This window comes from Talpa occidentalis, unplaced genomic scaffold (genome assembly GCF_014898055.3).
Source record: "Talpa occidentalis isolate TD23 unplaced genomic scaffold, MPIMG_talOcc4v2.1 talOcc4.17, whole genome shotgun sequence".
Classification (NCBI taxonomy): Eukaryota; Metazoa; Chordata; class Mammalia; order Eulipotyphla; family Talpidae; genus Talpa; species Talpa occidentalis.
Window position 1 is genome coordinate 16571937 of NW_023601754.1, and position 18970 is coordinate 16590906.

Here is an 18970-nt window from a genome sequence, read left to right on the forward strand (position 1 = left end):
CTTTCTCTGATCATAGAGATTTTGCTGCTTTTTGTGAAAAATGAATTTAAAAAAACTTTTTTTTTTGTGGTAACATTGGTATGCGATGCCATATATGACTCAGTGGTACAGCTCTCCCCTCAGATGGCTGTTACCACACCACACCCACCACCAAAGTAGCCGTATTGCTCCACCATGGACCACTGGCCCCTTCCACACTTTGTTTCCCATTCCCTCCTGCCTTCTGGTAGCTTCAGATTTAGAGTGTAATTTCTAGGGTTTGTTTTGATTTGCTTTTGTCTGTTTCTTTGTTCTGTTTATTTAACATGAGTGGAATCATCCATGATTTGCCTTTCACTTCTTCATTTGTTTACCATCATGTCCTCCAGTTCTCATTCCATGTTGTCACAAGTGGCAAGATTTCATCTTTGAGGAAAAGTTTTATAGCTAAGTAGTATTCCATTGTGTATACATTCCATATCTTAATACTCTCATATGTCCTTGGGCGCTTAGGTTATTTTCGTAACTTAGCTATGAAGAGTGAACACAGGGGTACAGATATGCCTTCTTTGGGTAGATACTTAGGAGTGGAATTACTGGATCATATGGTAGATCTATTTTTAATATTTTATAAATCTCCATATTATTTTTTCATGGGGGCTGAACCCATCTGCATTCCCACCAACAGTGCATGAGGGTTCCTTTTTGCACACCTTCACTGGCATTTATTTCTGGCCTTTTGACAGGGGTCATAATTGTAGATATGAGAATATTACTTCATTGTGGTTTCGGTTTACATTTCCCTGATGCTAAATGATTAGCATTTATTCCTGTGTCTTTTGGTCATCTGTATGTCTTCCTTGGAGAAGTGCTTATATAGTTCTGTCCATTTTTGTTTAGGTTTTATTTATATTCTTCCTATTAAATATATGAGATTTTTGTATATTAGCCCCTTGTAAGATATATGATGTGCAAATATTTTCTCCCATTTGCTAGGGAGTCTTTTTATTCTACTGATAGTTTCTTTCACTATGCATAAGCTTATTAGGTTGATATAGTCCCACTTGTTTATTTTTACATCCCTTTCTATTGGAGTTGAGTTCCCAAAGACATCCTGAAAGGCAGTGTAAAGAAGTGTTTTACCTGTGCTTTCTTCTATGTATTTCATGGTTTCAGGTTTTACACCCAAGTCTCTGATCCATTTTGAATTAATTTGTGTGGATGGTATGAGATAGTGATCTACTTTCATTCTTTTGCATGTGGCTGTCCAGTTTTCCCAACACCATTTGTTGAAGAGACTTTCCTTTCTCCATTGTAAACTCTTGGCTGCCTTGTTGTGTTTTAACTGTCCATGTATGTTTGGACTTATTTCTGGGCTCTCAATTATATCCCGTTGAGCAATGTGTCTCTAGTCAGTCCAATACCATACTGTTTTGATTATTATAACTTTTAGTATAGCTTGGAGCCTCGCTACATAAAAATCTGAACAACCAACATCATCAACAAAATATCACCATCTTTTCAAAAATTAGGAGCTTATACTGCACCCAAGAACTACTAAATTAGGATCTGCACCATTATGGAGAGTCCCAAGTGATTCCTATGCATGTTAAAACTAGAAGAACACTGAGTATAGATACCACAATTTAATAATGGCCTACAGACAGGAGAAATTGCTCAGCATTGCTTATAAGGGAAAAGAAATCAAACCTCAATGAGATATCACATCATTCCTCCCCTATGAGAATGGCCTATATCATATAGAATAGAAATAACAAATATTGGCAGAAGTAGAAACTCTTACTGCGGGTGGTAATGAAAGCTGGTGCAGCCTCTATGGAGAATAATATGGGGAGTTTTAATACTGAAAATGTAATTCCTATATGATCCAGAAATACCTCTGCTGGGTAAGTATCCAAAAAAGTGAAAAGTGATGCAAAAAGATTTATGTATACATACGCTCATAAAAGCAATATTCACAATTGCCAAGTCATGGAACCAACCTAAATCTCACAACAGATAAATGAAGAAATTGTAGAATATATACTCAACAAAATACAACACAGCTATTTAAAAGGTGAATAGTGTCTTTTGCAATAAAATGAATTGAACGCAACATGATTATGTTAAGTGAAATAAACAAAAGACAGATATCAGATGGTTTCATTCATATGTAGAATATAAATAACAAAAAAAATAGGCAAAATGCTTGTGGAATAGATCTTGGATTTAGTGAAAACAATTTACTGGTTACCACATGGCGGTCTCGCCCGCTGCTCCCCTCAGCAGTGTATTTCAGTCAGTCTGCCTGTTCTGTTTCCCGCTCTGTCCTTGGCAAATCCTCTTACCCTCCCACACATCTGGCCTGTACCCCTGTTCTTGTATGCATGAATAAATAAATCTTTAAAAAAAAAAAAAGGGAGGAAAAGGAAAAATGAAAACTAACAAAAAAAAAAAGGAACAATCACAACTACATTTTACATATTGAATAAAATTGGAAGCAACCCAAATGCTCATCCACGGTAGAATGGATAAATTATTGTAGTTTATCAGTGCAGTGGCACAGGGATGGGAAAACTCCAACATGGACGCAGCTCACAACAAAATACTCTGCCAGAAGCCAGGGACAAAGTATGTGCAAGGTGTGACTCCCCGTATAAAGTTCAGAAACTGGCATCAATGATCTAAGTTTTAGAAGCAGTTACCCTCAGTGGTGGGAAGGGGGCCACTCATGAAGAAAGGGGCCTGGGATGTGCTTATGGGGTACCAGGAATGCTTATTTTCTTTTTTCCATCCGGGTACCAGTCATATAGGTGTCCTTGTTTGGTGAGAACTCTTTGAACTGTGTAACTTACAAAATTTTTTGTGTTGTACTTCAAGAAAACCTATTCTAAAAAAACCTGCCATAACAGCTTCATAAATCCCTTTGGTAACCTCATGTTAATAGCTGCAAAGCTAGACCAGGTATCAGTGACCCACAGCTCACCTAGCTGCTTTCCGAGACAGATTTATTTTCCCTTTTTTGTGTACCCTCTTCAGTCATGCTCCGACGACCTTCCTTACTGTGCTTGCAAAGGTGGATCAGGGCTGGTTTCTTTAAGAGCTATCCCCGCAAGTGAAGTTAAAGGGTTTGAGGCTGTTGATTCCAAATTGCACATAAAGGGTCATTGGATTGTCATTCTTTTTTTTTTTTTTTTTTGACTATATCATTTTGGCTTATTTTATTCTAATATATTTTTTATGAAGAAGTTTTTGTTTTATATATTTTTACATCCTTTTTCATTTTTGCACAGTGTATGCATTTTCATCTTGGTTACAGTCCCCATACAATTCCCGCCCCCCTTATTTTGACCCTAATCCCTCTTCCCCTCCCCCACCGTGTGTCTCTGGTTTATAGTTGCTTGTTGATTTTGATTTTCACTTTATTATAAGTAGTCTGGATTGTCATTCTTGTTGCTGTTGTCTCTGTGTGCATGAAACTCGCACTCTCAGAGTTCTGAACAATTTAGAGTTTCAAGAGTACTGGAGGAGGAAATGAACATGTGATCACATACCCCCGCCGAATGCGGGCTCCCTCAGGAAAAAAAATAATTCAAGTGTGGCGGGGGGAGAGTTTCTAAGTGAGAATTCATGGCTCTCACTTTGAATTCTGTTTCCTCAGGGATGACTTTCCCAGCGGCAGGCAAGCAGCACCTATTCTTGGGGACCGAATTTCCCAACTCAAGGAAAAGTCAAACACAGCCGCGAAGTGCAGAGGGTGCTGAGGAGTATTTATTACCACGCAGAACACACGCAATTTCATGCACAAAATGAGTATTTTGCTCCGTTTCCTGAGCTGAAATCAAGGTCCCCACCAGAGGCTGACGGCTCTTTAGCTGCAACAGCACAAACGTGCTGTTACACGACTTGAAAACTGTTTTTGAAAGATTTGCTTAGTTTTCCAAAAAGAACCGTCAGTTCCCAGACTAGCATCAGGCAAGCTGCTGAGGTTGGGAAGGGAACAAATAGAAAAATGAGCGTAGGAATCTCAGTAAAGTCTCAGTGTTCATGCCAGGTGGGTTTGGGGAGCACAGGGTCAGACTTAGACTGATGGTGAAACACCCCAAGCGTCACAAGCCAGCTGACAAGTCTGGGCTCAAAACCAGAAATAGCATGAAGTGACTTGAGACGGTCACTCTCTGATCTACTTCACCCCAAGAGCTTCGGACTCTAATGATCGTGCTGGAGGTTGGAGGTCCTGTTCCGGTCATTCTTCCCGGGTAATGGGTGGGGAGCAGAGCAGAACAAAAAATCTTTAGGGTACTCCAGGCGATCGGTTTTCATCTTAGGTTTTACTTAGGAGATGAAAATTAGTCTGAACACCCTTTGGCTTTGCACGGGGTGACAGAGGAAATCATTTTGTCCCGTAAGTTTCTCTCTGGTCCAAGTGACCTCAGTAAGCGTGTAAGCGTGCGTGGTCTGTCTGGCCGAAATCACACAACCCCCCTCTGAGACTCCTCTTCATGAACCCTGCAGCAAAAGCGGTCGGTGATTCACTCGTACCTATCTTATTTGGGGGTCATAAATCAGATTTTACTGTGATTACAGTTGTGGGCCAAGTCTAAAGAGCCGAACTAGTTTACTGCCTTGGTGGTCGGGCCAGATCGAAGGCAGGGCCCCAGGGGTGAGGTTGGGGCCCAGGGGGTGGGGCAGGGAGGGGGTCAGGGACATAGAGGGTGCAGGGGACCCCACCCTGGAGGAGAGCTTTAGCGTCTGGTGAAACTGTCTTTTCCCTTTATGGGTACAAATTATTCACCTGCCAAAGCTCTTAAAAGTTGATGTTTTAATTTATTTAAATCAATTCACAAAAGGCAGTTGTACAAGAATACACATGTAAGTTTAATACAGATGCATGTTTGCAGTTGTAACAACTAAAGATAGCAGGACACAAGCTCGAAACCCATGAATGAAATGATACGGGTGAGAATTAAATGCAGTAGCTTTGCTGTAATTTTTTAGAAAGAGGGAGGGACATCCAGACCCCCTTTTGAGAATGCCGTGACATGTCACTCCTGGGGCTGACACAAAACAATATAAACAGCATACGCGCCTTAAAACTTCCTGCTAAAGGGGGTGCGGACTTTATTTTACACTTCTGGGCTACTTCATTTTCTTTTTTTTAATATAAAGTTATATTGTCTTTTTTTAAGAATTATTTTTATTTATTTATGCATGTAAGAACTGGGGTGCAGGCCAGAGGTACAGGGCCAGGGTGAGAGGATTCCCCGGAGAGAGGGCGGGGAGCAGAACAGGCAGACTGACTGAAACACACTGCTGAGGGGAGCAGCGGGTGAGACAGGAGAGGTCTGCTTCGCCATGTGGGTTGCTTCCTGGCCAGCCAGTGTATCAAACTTGTGCTGCAGAGGCTGAGGATTGCTTCATAGTGCAGTGCTTAACCCCTTGCGCCACCAGGGAGGCCCCCTATTTTATCATTTTTATTCTTTTTTTTAAAGATTTATTTATTTATTTATTTATAGAAGCACCGGGTACAGTCAGAAGCGCGGGAGGGTGAGAGAATTCACCAGAGCCAGAGCGGGGGCGCAGAACAGGCAGACTGATGAAATACACTGCTGAGGGGAGCAGCGGGCGGCAGGAGAGGTCTGTGCGCCATGTGGGTCCCTCCTCCGGTGGCCGGGGCGCAGCCGGGGATTGAACCGGCGCTGCAGAGGCTGCGGGCAGCTATGCAACCCAGTGCTCAACTGCTGTGCCACCGTGGAGGCCCTTATCATTTTTATTCTTATTAATATTTTGGTGGGCAAGACAGGAGAGGTCTGCTGTGCCTTTTGTGGGTCAGCTCCCTGGCTGGGGGGTGGAATTCAGACTGTAGAGTGACAGAGGTAAGACTTTAACCCTCACACCACCAGTGAAGCCCAGCCATTTTCTCAGTCAAGTAAGTATTTTTTCTTGTAGAAGAAAAATATAGTAAAGACGATTTTCTAGATGGCTGTAAGGTTTTGTGTTTTTTCCAGAACAAAATTTTGTTTGGATTAGACATGTAACATGGACACCTTGTATGTGAAGGTGTAGCCAAAATTGGGAGCAGCTTCTCTTCAGAAGCAGGATTTTTGCATTCCCGTGGTCCAACCAATACATGAAGTTCCACTGTGGTTCTAATTTTCCTTCTCCAACATTTTTTCGTGTTCTCTGCAGCTTTGCCTAGAAGGCAGGAGCAATTATGCCCAGACGTGTTTTCCCTGAGATCGCATTGCTTGAAGCAACAGAACCAATCCTCCAGTTAATATTGCCTGACCCTAAATGTGGCAATTGCCCAGAGCTATTTCCATCCATTTATATCTAGAAAATGGAGGTCGTAGAACCTTACTCTGATTTGTTGGAAAAACCAGCAGCTGTTCATTTTGTCTTAAGGGTACAACGTAGCCAGGAAAAAAAAGACAAAAACCCTTTTTGTTTTCAAACTGCCTCATAGCTGTTCAACGTTGGAAAAGTTGCTCAGCATCTCTGTGCTTCAGTTTTCTCAACCATGAACTAGGCTGGCGACTACAGTCATCCCTTAGGGTTATTGTGGATGTAAATGAAGTACTATTTGTAGAGCAGTGAGGTGGTTTATGGTATAAAGCAGGAACCCAGTAAATGGTGGCTGTAATTCTTTTCCCGTGGGATAACTGCATATATTCTCCTATTTGTTTCACTTATTTCCCACCACCACCCCCCTATTCCCCCTTCCCTTACCTCCTCCCTAGCCTCAGTGTCCTCAGGATCTTTATTAACATCCACTGGTTTTTGAAAGAGTTTTTACATTATCAAACTGTTTTTATCATTCTGACTGACTTTGTTACATATCATTCTCTCAAACTCCATTTTTGTTGAAAATGGCTGCATTCTATCCTTTCTTACAGCTCTGCAGTATTCCATGCTGTGGCTAGCCATGTCCTAGCTATTAATGCTACTAGGAACATTGTAGAACAGGTGGATTTTTGTGTTGATGGTGGAATTTCTAGCTGCAATTATTAATAGTAAATTCATTTTGTAAATTTTGGCATACCCAGAGCCTCAGTTTCCTCATCTACAAAATGGGAAAGCAAAGCTAATTTCTCAGGGTTCTTTTTTTTTTTTTTAAAGATTTATTTATTTATACAAGAACCAGGGTACAGGCCAGATGCGCGGGAGGGTGAGAGGATTCACCAGTGACAGTGGGGAACAGAACAGGCAGACTGACAAAATACACTGTGGAGGGGAGCAGTGGGCGTGGCAGGAGAGGTCTGCTGTGCCATGTGGGACCCTCGCCGGCTGGCCAGCCGGGATCAAACAGGCGCTGCAGAGGCTGCGGACAGCTTCACAGTGCAGCGCTCAACCGCCTGCGCCACCAGGGGAGGCCCTTATTTCTCAGGGTTCTTATGACGATTAAACAAAATGATACATGTAATGCGTCTGACATCAGGTAACAGTGTCAGGCTCTTTCCCTATCCTCGGCTTATTGGCAGGCTCTCATCAATGCAATATTGTCTTATTTCTGTGAAGTGGTTGTTGGCATTTAGAGGAATGTGGGTTCACTTCAGCTAGGAGTGACCTGCAGAATTATTTATGAGTCAGACTAACAGAGCTGTGAAGGAAAAGGCCTAGTATCCTACAGCCAGATAGTCTTGTGCCCTGAAGCATAAAGGGTGATGTGGAATAGGGCATTCAGAGACCATTCTGGAAGACCCTGGCAACCATGAGGCGAGAGTGATGAGGGGAAGCAAGTCAGCATTTCACAGCTTACAGAAGCCCCCAGACCTGGTGGGAGATGCTCTGCTCAGCCAATGAACAGCCACCCAGACATGCAGGCATGTTGACTGCAGGGGCAGTGACTCCCCACCCTTCACCCCAGGAATGGCCTCAGTGGGGAAGAAATGCATGAGGGACAAATTACAAGTCCCTAAATTAGGACTTTTGGCCTAGACTGCTCTGGGCACTTCCAGTCTTAGACTGGTTGTATTATTTCCTCTACCTGCATTTATTTACATGAAGGATAAAAAAGCTTCAAACTCCTAAGTGAAAGTACAATGCAAGGCAACTGTTTGGCAGATAAGCCATATTTTTATTGAGTAAAGGATAACTGTGCTATTCGGTACTTCTAGAATTCTTGACTGCTCTGTTCGCTCATGTGAGCTTCCCCTGCTCCATTTTCTGGTGTTCTCTGATCTCTCACAGGGACCCTATTCTGACAACACACCCCTGCTGAGTGGAGTTTCTCTCACTGGGAAGGGAGCAGCGCCCTGGGGAGAGTGCCGAGCTGGCGCTGCACTTCCCAAGGAGGAGTTTGAATCCTGGTTCTGTCACTCACTGGGGTGGACTTAGGTGTTCTCATCTGTGAAACAGAGCTAATAATACTACCTTTCTCCTAGGTTTGTTGTGAGGATCAAACAGGATAACGCTGAAATGTGCTTCAGAGCTGTGACTGATACATGGCAAAGGCTCACGATGTGCTAAGAGTTATTTTCAGTGATCTGATGCGGCCCCACCAAACTGCTGTGAATGAGCAGGGCGGCCTCTCACCTATATATTTGCCCTGCAATTAAGCTGGCTATTTCTTTGCTGCTTGGTTATGGCTCTTGGTGAGAGTTCCTCCTCCTTTTAGTATCCCCATCTGTGAAATGGAGATAATAGCACCTCGCAGGAGTTTTGAGAGGATTAAATGAGGTAATGTCTGTGGAATGCCTGACCTGGCCAGAGTAAGCACTCACCAGAGGACAGTGCTGTTGTGCGTGCTTCCTAAAGCTCAGCATTTTACTTCTACGTAAAAGCATTTAGAAGTGCTTTCATTTTAGTTTGGTTTTATTTACTTTTACTTAGTAAATAAAAAAGTCTCGATTATTTCAATACTATAAACATCTTGGATGACCAAAGTCTTAAGCAAATGCATTATTTCCAGGCCTTAATTTGCAATGCAGGTGCATCTGCTTTACAAGATTTTTTAAAAATCTTTTACCTATAGGCTCAGATTTCTCTCTAGCAGAGCTGCTTCAGAGTAAAAACAGAAATATACGCAAAAAAAAAAAAACTTCAGCACATCTATTTCTTACTACTAAAACTTAGACACCTTAACTATGCTTTGTATATGCAGTTTGTTGGCCGCCTAAGTACTATAACCCACATCATTCACTTGCATTACATCAAATATCTGTGTCTCAATTTTTCTGGCCCTCAGAGTTCCTGCTGGTGTGTCTGTGGGAGGGGTGCAGGGCTGTCACAACCCCGCTTTACCTATGCCAGAGGCGTGAGGCTGACAGTCCAGAATTAAGGGACCAAGCCAGAGCTATGCTGTGTCCTCTGGGGCAAGTCACTATCCCTCTCTGAACTCGGGTGCCTTCGCCGGCAACATGAGGTTCTGGACCAGGCCATTTCTTTGAACCGCTGTCTTTAGTTTGCTGATATCTTGACTCTGTGCGAACTTGGAGCCAGTCATTTTGGGGAGAGTTGGACAGACCTTTGCGGGAAACTTGCTTTTACAACTATCCGCTATAGAAATGGGGACAAGCTTCCTAACTTCTTCAAGCCTCGGTTTCCGTCATGTGTAGAACAGGAATAATCGGGAGTTGTTGTGAGGCTGAAGGGAGACGTGGAGCCTCAGGAACTCAGCTGAAGGCAGGTGTGAAGAAAGCGCCCGGGCCCTGCGGCAGTGGCTGCCGTGGCCTGCTCGTTCCTCCCAGGGCCCCTGTGTGTGGACCGGAGCAGGCGGTTCATTTTCTTTTCAATCCTCTCCTGGGCTAATTAAGAGCAACCTCCAGGAGGGACAATGCTGATGAAGCCAATACTATGAATTCTGCGTTTCTGGAAGTGCAATTAGGTCACTGGCTGGAGCTGGCCCTCTCCCGCGCTGCAGAGATACGGCATTTGATACCAGCACGGAGATCCGCTGCTTCCTCTCTCCATGCTGCCTTTATTGATCTCCTTATCCTAACAGGGGCAGGGGAGGAAGGAGAAACGGGAAACGTTAGCCAAGGAGGAGGCCGGGGTCCACTGCTTTCGTCTTCCCCCGCAGAAGCAGTAGCAGTAGAAGGAGTTGGGGGGGGGGGGTCCAGGATTAACTTGCGCTCCTGGTTTCTCGCCCCCCCCTTTCCAATCAGTTCCCAGCAGGTGGCCATTTTTAATTCTCCATTTATCTTACTTGACCAGAGGTCACTTCTGTTTGCAGGGCAAAGATTAGGGAAGTGGCAGATAAGTGGCTGATAGCGCCAGTAATAAATGAATATGAGCTTCAGGCCAGGTGTAATTAAAAATGTATAAACTCACATTTTATTCCCCCTGAAAAGTTCACAATTATCCTTTGAAATCCGTCTTGAACTGCATTCAACTTGCTTTTTAGTCATCTTGGCTGATAAGGAAAGGCAGGGAGACCGACGACCCAATAGAAGACAGCCCATCCAGGCTAGATCTAGCTCGTAGCAGGGAGGGCGGCACGTGAGGCTTTTCCTTGGCCTCCGCAGGGCCGCCAGGAGGAGGGAGCTGTCCCTGGTCCACTCCCGGTCACCTCTGCGGTTATCAGGCTGTGGAGCCAGGGTCCGGCTAGTGAAGCATCACAGGCGCAGAGCGCAGGTGGCGGGCAAAGCCACCAGGCCAGTCCAGGTCAACTTCAAATAGGGTGTTGTCGGCGCCCGGCTGGGCCCGTGGACCTGACGCGCCGCAGCGTGAGCACGTGGTCAGCTCGGCCCTGGACTTCCAGTCCCTGTGCTGGCAAATGCTACCACTATGTGTTCTCTGGGCCTGGACTGCACCCCCGGGGTATGTTGTGTGACTCTGCCCCCCACGGGAAGGACTGTGGGGGGCGGGGAGGATGAGCCGGCCGGGCACCATAGCTGTCTTAGTGACCCCAACGCGCTGCTGAATTCAGTCTTCGCCGCAGCAGCGCCGGGGCGGGCTTCTCACCCCACTCCACAGATGGGGAGCCAAGGGTCCCAGCAGCCGTGACTCCGGGTCCAGCTCTTTGGGGGCGGTGCGGGGGGGTGCCGTTGTGCTGCTGGTTTAGTTTCTGAGCGCTCCGAAGCGCCCCGCGAGGGTCAGTGCGGCAGGGAGGCCCTTCCTGCGGTGCCCAGGGCGACGGTCATCTCAGGCGCTTGCTCCGGACCCGCAGGGAGAGGCCACGCTGCCCCTTCTAAGAAATGACACGGCTAAGAGTGACAAAGTAGCTTTCTCTTGGCAAACGCGGTGGCACCGAAGCAGTTACCAACCATTTTGTTCAACCAGACTATTTACAAGTAGTAACAGGGTATCTGTTTCCTGTCATCTCCATCATATATCTTAAGGCGGAGGGATTGGAAGCCCATTACGGCCTGATATCTAATCAATACACACCGTATTCCTACAGCAGGAAGTAAAAGAATAGGCCCTTGGGAGCCAGAGTTCAAATTACTCTACTGTCGATTCCAGATGGCAGCTAATGATAGGCTGCCCGGGGGTGGGGGCGGGGCGGGGAGGGGGCCCCTGGTTTAATGGGATAGTTCATTCAGAGATCAGATATGTATTCACTTTTGCCTCCTTTTAAAAGTAGAGGCCGTCTGTCAGGAGGGGCGCATCGGGGGCCAGGAGCTCCTCTTCTGGCTGCTAAAGCATTTCCTTCTCTTTTGTGTGGGGCTGAAATAGCCCGTAGAGGTTCACACGGGCTACACATACCTCTGGAATGCTCGGGCGTCCCGTCAGGATACGTCCTGTTTCTGTGGCGCTGGAGGGAGGCTGAAGGACGCTGGGCTCACCCTTTGCTTCCCGTAGCACCGCGCGCTGAGGCCGCCTGCCCGCGTCCAGGGCCGCCTCCTGCTCACGCTTAGAGCACTGCCGACGCGGGCCTGGCTCGGGGACCGGGGACCTGAGCCGGCAGCGGGGCGCTGTGAATGCTCCCTCGGGGCAGTGGCCTCAGAAGGGTGTGGAGAGCTGCGGCTTGGGGAGAAGGGAGCCGTGCCGGAGTCACTCAGTTCCCGGTGTATCTCCTGCCTCTGCACCCTTGGAAAGCACCACAGCCCCTGAGCATCAGCCCCTCCCCTGGTGATACGGCAGTAATGGCCCCTCTCGTGCTATGAGGAGACAAGGGTGAAGCAAGAAATGTGCATGTTTTCATCTCGGCACACAGCCTACATGGTCCTGCCTCAAGAGTCCCAGGGCCTTTCATTTTCACGCAGTCAGTGAGCATCTCTGTGGTGACATTTGCAAGATTCTAGAAAGGCCCCGGCCTAGGAAGCTCTTCTCCACTCTTGCCCCACGAGGCTGGGGCTTCAGCCCTTAGCTGTGCTGTCAACCGGTGGGGGGAAGGTGCCTCAGAGCCACGGAAGGAGACAAGTCCCCTCTCTTCTCCTAGCTTTGACCCCGGCCTCATTTCACCCTGGCAGTGGTGCCTTGTGACCCTGCAGCAACCTGCCCACAGTCTCTGGCGCTGTCAGGACCCAGCAGAGCCTCAGTGCTCTGGTCAGAGGCTCGGAGCCCACCAGGGTCAGCCCTTTATCCAGATCCTCAGTCAGCATCGAGCCACAAGCTGGGCCCCAGCTGGGTCTTTGAGGCCTGGGCCTGGCTCCGCCAGCCCGCTGCTTTGGGGGTTGATCTGAAATCCCTATTTGCTCTCACTTGCCCACCCTAGGAGCCTGGCTGCGGCTACATGTGTTAGACTGTGCGGCCTGCGCCCCCATTTCTGCCCTAAGGCTTCCACTGCGTGTCTAGTCCTTTTTATTTACTTCTTTAGCCAAAAAAACAGGAATATGCTTTCCTGATGGCGCGCTGGCTGATATAAGGCCGCCACGACCATCACCTTTAGCCCCAGAGCAGCCAGCTTCTCCCCACAGGACTCAAACACAAAAGCAGCAATGCCCCACAACCCAGCTGTTTCCCATCCTCGATATTCCACCTGTAGGCGCTTAAACGCCGGTTCATATAAAAGCCAGATTGCAAATGCCATCCATTCTGCTGTCTTCCTGGTCCTGTCAGTAGCCCCCAACTATTCTTGGGAGTAACTGACACATTTTCTTATGCTGAACTGTGGGCTCAGGGTCAGGAATTTCCATTAGAAATCGAGTCTTTGTGGTACTGGCCAAAAAATGCCTGGTAGCATAAATACATTGTGAAAAAGGCCAGAGTATTTGGACTTAAACGCCCCCGACACGTGGAGCTTTTCTCATTGTCTTTAAAATGGAACAAAAGGGCCAGAGCCAGCGCACAGTACCTAGTAAAGTGTGAGCTTGAAGTGAGTCCTAATAAAACCTCAAAGCGGTGGGTGCTGCGTTTCTTCACTTAAATTCCTTTATTTGAGCAGAAATGGCTGCTGACCCAAGAGCTGGGGTGGCTCCCGCAATGCTCCCTCTGCCTGACCTTCAGAACTACTGTGGCCACTAGAGAATCTCATCTAAGGTCAGTGTGTTTATTTCCCTATGGCTGCCAACCCCACCCCCACCCCCTCGCCCCGCCCCCAGTCACCTCAGCTTCCCCCCATTTGTGACGCCCCCTCTAGGCTCTGCCTTGCTCGGGGCGGTTCATTTCCCCCAGAAGTCCTTCCGTCCTGTCCCTGCGCTTATCCACACTAACCCATCCATTAAGAGCCAAAGGTCGCCCTTTAACTGAAATCTTGCAGGCTTTTGACTTTGCGTTAAGATCAATCATCGGCTGTCTTGCTCGGGTCTGAAACCCTTCCAGGTTTCTGTGCGCGTCTTCCTGACTCTCTAGGAACCCAGTTCCATTAAGGAAAGGGTCTGGGCCCGGCACTGGCTTTTGTCCTCAAGGAGCTGAGCACAACATTTCTCTCTGTTGAGCGTTCCTTTGATGGACTTCATGTGAAAACGGTCTTTCAGAAGTCAAACTGCAGCAACTGGAAGGAAGAACCCAGAAAAGGTCTCTGTAGAGGAAATGACTTTTGCTTGAGCGCGGGGCCCGCCAAGCCCCACTGGCCCCCTCTGTGTGGTCTGCCCGCAGCTCCCTGTAAGGCCTGTGCTCCATTTCCAAAGCGCCCCTCGGCCCTGGCCTCTGCCCACAATGACGTTGCTTCCTCCCAGGGCCCCCGGCACCCTCCGCCTGGCGCCCGGTTCCTTCCGTGTGTCTCGCGCGTCCGGCCTCCATGCGACAGTATGTTTGTGAGCACGCGGGCGTGCGCGGGAAGCCGCGGGCCCAGGAGCCCGCGACGGTCTCCAACCACCTTAGCTCTGAAGGTAAGAGAACGGGCTTTTTTGCTGGACTAGCAATGAAATGTTACTTGAAATAATTTTTGGCCTCAAACAATAAGTTGCTTTTAAAAGTCATTTTTATTCGCTCACGCAGCAGCAGGAGCCTGACTGCGTTTCCAACGGTCTTTCACGTAAGAGCCAAGTCTAAGTGTCCGCTGTAAGACGGGGGAGACGGTAACAACATGGTAAGAGAAAGTGAGGTGCTGGGGCGCCCCACTGCAAAGTAAGCCGCCGGGGCAGCAGCAGCAGCAGCAGCTCCTCTCCCCCTGCCGCGGGAGCCCGTGGTGTCCTTCCTTCCTTCCGTCCCTCTTCAATTGACAGTAACTGACTCGATCACTGAAAATGACTGACTCGATGAACGATGTGGCTGGAACCCAAACTGTTGACGGTGGCAGGCGGAAGGATGGCTGGAGGGCGGAGGGAGGGAAGGAAGGAAGGACACGCAGGGACAGAGGGAGAACTGGGGGGGGGGCGGGATAAAGGGGCAGAGGGTAAGAAAAGGGGGTGGGGAGAGGTGGGAGGAAAGGGGGGAGGGGGAGGGAAGAAGGGAGGGAAGAAGGGAGGGAGAGAGGGAGGGGAGGGAGATGGGGAGGACAGAAGGGGGAGAGGGGGGTGGAGGGGAGAGGGAAGAAAGGGAGAGGGAAGGGGAGAGAAAGGGGGAGGGATGGAGGGAGGGAGGGGATGAGGGGAGGGAGAGGGGCAAGAGGAGAAAGCAGGAGAAAGCTGGACTAGAAAGCAGAAGGGAGAGAGACTAAGGCCAAAGAGAAGAGGAGGGGAGGGGGCAAGGGGGGGAAGGGGGAGAGACAGAGGAGAGCAGAGCAAAGGCTGGAGAAGACAAAGGGCCAGAGACAGGGAGTAGGAGGGTGAGAGGAACGGGGAGGAAGCAGGGGAGAGAGGAGGAGAGAGACCAGGCGCACGCAGAGAAGGGGGGAAATGATGGGAAGTGATGAGAGCAACAGGAAGGGGAGATGGGGGGGGGGGGGGAGCAGGAGAGGAGGATGGACAGATGGGGGGGAGCAGAGACTGAGAGGGAGAGCAAGAGGGGGAGCAAGGAAAAGGGGGAAGAGCTGAGGAAGGGGGGAGCAGGAGCGAGGGGCCCCAGCCCCTGAGAGGACAGAGGAAGGGGTGAGGGAGGCAGGCGGGAGCTGGGGAGGAAGAGGGGGAGCGAGGAGACACAGGAGAGGAGAGAACGAGCAAGAGGGAGAAGGAGCTGGAGGGACAGGAGGTGACAGAGAGCAGAGAGGGAACAGGAAGCAAAAGAAAGGGGGGCAGAGGGGTCAGAGAGGAGCCCCCAGGAGAGAGGCGGGGAGGAGGGAGAAAGGGAGAGGAGAGACGCAGAGAGACGAGAGAGCGCGGAGACAGACAGAGAGATCTAGAGGAAGACGAGAGACAGGGAGAGACGGGGAGGGGAGGGAGAGCTGGAGGAGAGCAACAGATGGTGGTGGAGGAGCAGAGAGAACAGAGGTGAGAGCAAGGGCGGGGCAGCGCGAAGGGAGAGGCTGCAGCGAGGACAGAGGAGAGACAGGGGACCAGCGGAGGGCGGGAAGGGGAGCGGGCCTGCGAGCTCCGGGCTGATGCTCACCAGGGCCTGGGGCGCAGGCCTTCCGGTCAGGGCCAGCTTAACAAAGCTGCGAAGTCCGTCTCGAAATGACCCAACGAATCTAAACCAGTCAACCTGAGTCACAACACAGAACTCGGCCACCAGCAGGACTCCGGGACGGGAGCACGCGGTGCCTGAAACACAAGCACATGGCTGGAAGGAGCACCTCGGCCCCCCGCGGAACCTGCGGAACCTGCGCGGGACCCGTGGACGCGAGCGAGGCCGAGCGAGGCCGGTGCACACGGCGGCGACAGACCCGCTGCAATCTTGCCGTCTGCAAACAACAGGGATGGAACTGGAAGGGATTACGCTAAATCAAATAAAAGAAAGATAAATACGGAATGATTTCACTCAAAGGTGGCCCCCGGGGGGAATAGTAAAGGAGCAGACACACCAAGCCAAAACAAACCCGACTAACTGAAGCCTCGGGGAGGCTGGGGACAGGCGTCTCCATGGCCTGTGGTGGAGGGTTACTGGCGCCTGGTGGGGGCGCGGTGTGGTCATCTCACTTGGAGAGGTGTGAAGGTACATCCCTAAAACAGTGTTCTAAAATCAAAGTTGCCCCATAAACTTTTTTAAAAAATGAAACAAAACATGAGGAAGTCTATGAAAGTAAGACATATGACACAAACAGCACCGGCACTGAGAGCGCAAGCAGATGTCCACTGTGAGCGCTCATCCAGGACAGAGAGGCACAGTGATAGTTTCTGATGGGTATCGGTGGTCACACATTAATTTTCTAAAGAGAAGGGCCTCCCTGGTGGTGCAGGGGGTTAAGTCTCAGCACTATGAAGCTATCCACAGCCACTGCAGCTCGGGTTCAATCCCCAGCCAGGGAGCTGGCCCACATGGCGCAGCAGACCTCTCCTGTCCCGCCCGCTGCTCCCCTCAGCAGTGTATTTCAGTAGATCCACCTGTTCTGTTCCCCATTCTGTCTCTGGTGAATCCTCTCACCCCCCGCACCTCTGGCCTTGACCCCAGTTCTTATATGCATAAATAAAAACATCTGAAAAAGATCAGATTGTCATGTATAAAAATATAAGATCCAGAGGAAGGGAACCAAGAGGATATACACAGATTTACTTTAAGGAATCGGTTCATGTGATCATGGCAGGTGCTGAAGCCGAAATCTGCAGGTCAACAGACAACAGACCCAGGGAAGAAATGACACAGTCTGAAGACAACCTGGCGGCAGAACTATCATTTCCTTAGTTTTCTAAGACCTTTAACTGCCTGGATGAGACTCACCCACACATTAGGTAGAGTGATCTGCTTTACTAATGACATAAATTACCTTCACAAAACTAGACTGGGGTTTGACCAAACAACTGGTCACACAACCCACCCAGACTGACACATAAAATCATCACACTCAATTAAATGTTTTTATGAGAAACCTGTGCTAAACATAAAAATACAGACAGCTTAAAGTGAAAAGACAGTGAAAGAAAAACCAAGCAAGCAGTAATCAAAAGAATACTGGGAGACACTAGTATTAGCAAAAGTAGACTTTAGAACTAGGAATAGCAATGAGGGATAAAGAAGGATATTTCTTATGATCAAAGGTTCAATTCATCAAAGGCCATAACAATCCTAAATGTATGCATACCTAATAGAGAGCTTCAGATTACATGAAGCAAAGTATGACAACTGAAAAGAATTGACAAATCCACAATTATATTTGGAGACTTCAAGACTCCGGTCTCAGTAAACAATAGAACAGGTTGACAGAAAATCAGTAAGAATGTAGAAAACTCAAACAATGCTATCAACCAATTTGACCTACTTAATATAAAAAGTCACTCCACCCACTAATAGCATAATACCCATTATTTTTTGGTGCACACAGAATATTCAAGTTTAAACATTATATTCTGGTGCTGGGTCATAAAGCAGTTCAATTAATTTAACAGTTGATCATGTCAAACTATGTCCTTTGGCTATAATGAAGTTAAACTAGTAATCAATTATGGAAGAATAGGTTAAAAAATTTCCGGACACTGGAAAATTAAACTATAAACTATTAAATAACACAAGATATTAAAATCTGTGAGATGCAGCTTAAGCAGTACTTACAGGGAAAATTATATCACTAAATGCTTATATTAGGAAAAAATCAATGGTCTAAGCTTCCATCTTAAACTGGAAAACAAAATTAAAGCAAAGAAAGCTAAAGCAAACAAATAAGAACCACCACCAAGAAAGGAAACAAAAACTAGCAATGAAACATGAAGCAGGTTCTTGAAAAGATCTACAATATGAAACTGGTAAACTTTAGTCAGACTGAGTGCATGCGCGCGTGCGCACACACACACACACACACACACACACACGGAGAGAAGCAGGGAGGGCAGGAACACGAATTACTGAGGTATCACCAAAAGATCGTAACAGATCTGCCATGCGTTAAAATTACTACTGCAATAAGGAAATATTAGGAGCAACTTCATTTCAATACATTAGATACCAGGTAAAATTTGCAAATCCTCTGAAAGACACAAAAAGCCCAAAGTTCCTTCACAAAGAAACAGATCACCAGTATAGCTGTCTATTAAAGCAAGTGCATACATACTTAAATTGAAGGAGATCAAAATCATGTAAAAGATAAAGAATTGATATATTGCTTTTCTATTTAAAAAAGTTACCTGGAGAAAATATTTGTAAAAAAAATATCTGATAAAACATTATAGCCAGGGCCTCCCCTGTGGCGCAGGTGGTTGAGCACCACACTGTGGAGCTGTCCGCAGCCTCTGCAGTGCTGGTTTGATCCCAGCCGACTGGCCAGCGAGGGTCCCACATGGCGCGGCGGACCTCTCCTATCTCACCCGCCGCTCCCCTCAGCAGTGTTTTCCTCAGCCCGCCTGTTCTGCTCCCTCCTCTGTCTCTGGTGGATCCTCTCACCCTCCCGCGCATCTGGCCTGTACTCTGGTTCTTGTATAAATAAATAATCTTAAAAAAAAAAATCATTATAGCCAGCATATCAAAAAATGTCTTGAATTCAGTAAGAGGGGCAAAATGTTTAAATACACACTTTCCCAGAGAGTGTGATACAAATAGCAAAAATGCATGCGAAAATACACTCAACCTCATTTGAAACTACAGAAATGAAGGTCAATAACTGTAACTATCTCCTCTAGAATGGCGGGAATCTGAAGGTCAGATATAAACAAATACTGGTGAGAATCTAGAGCAACAGGAACTCTCCTACGTCACTGCTGGG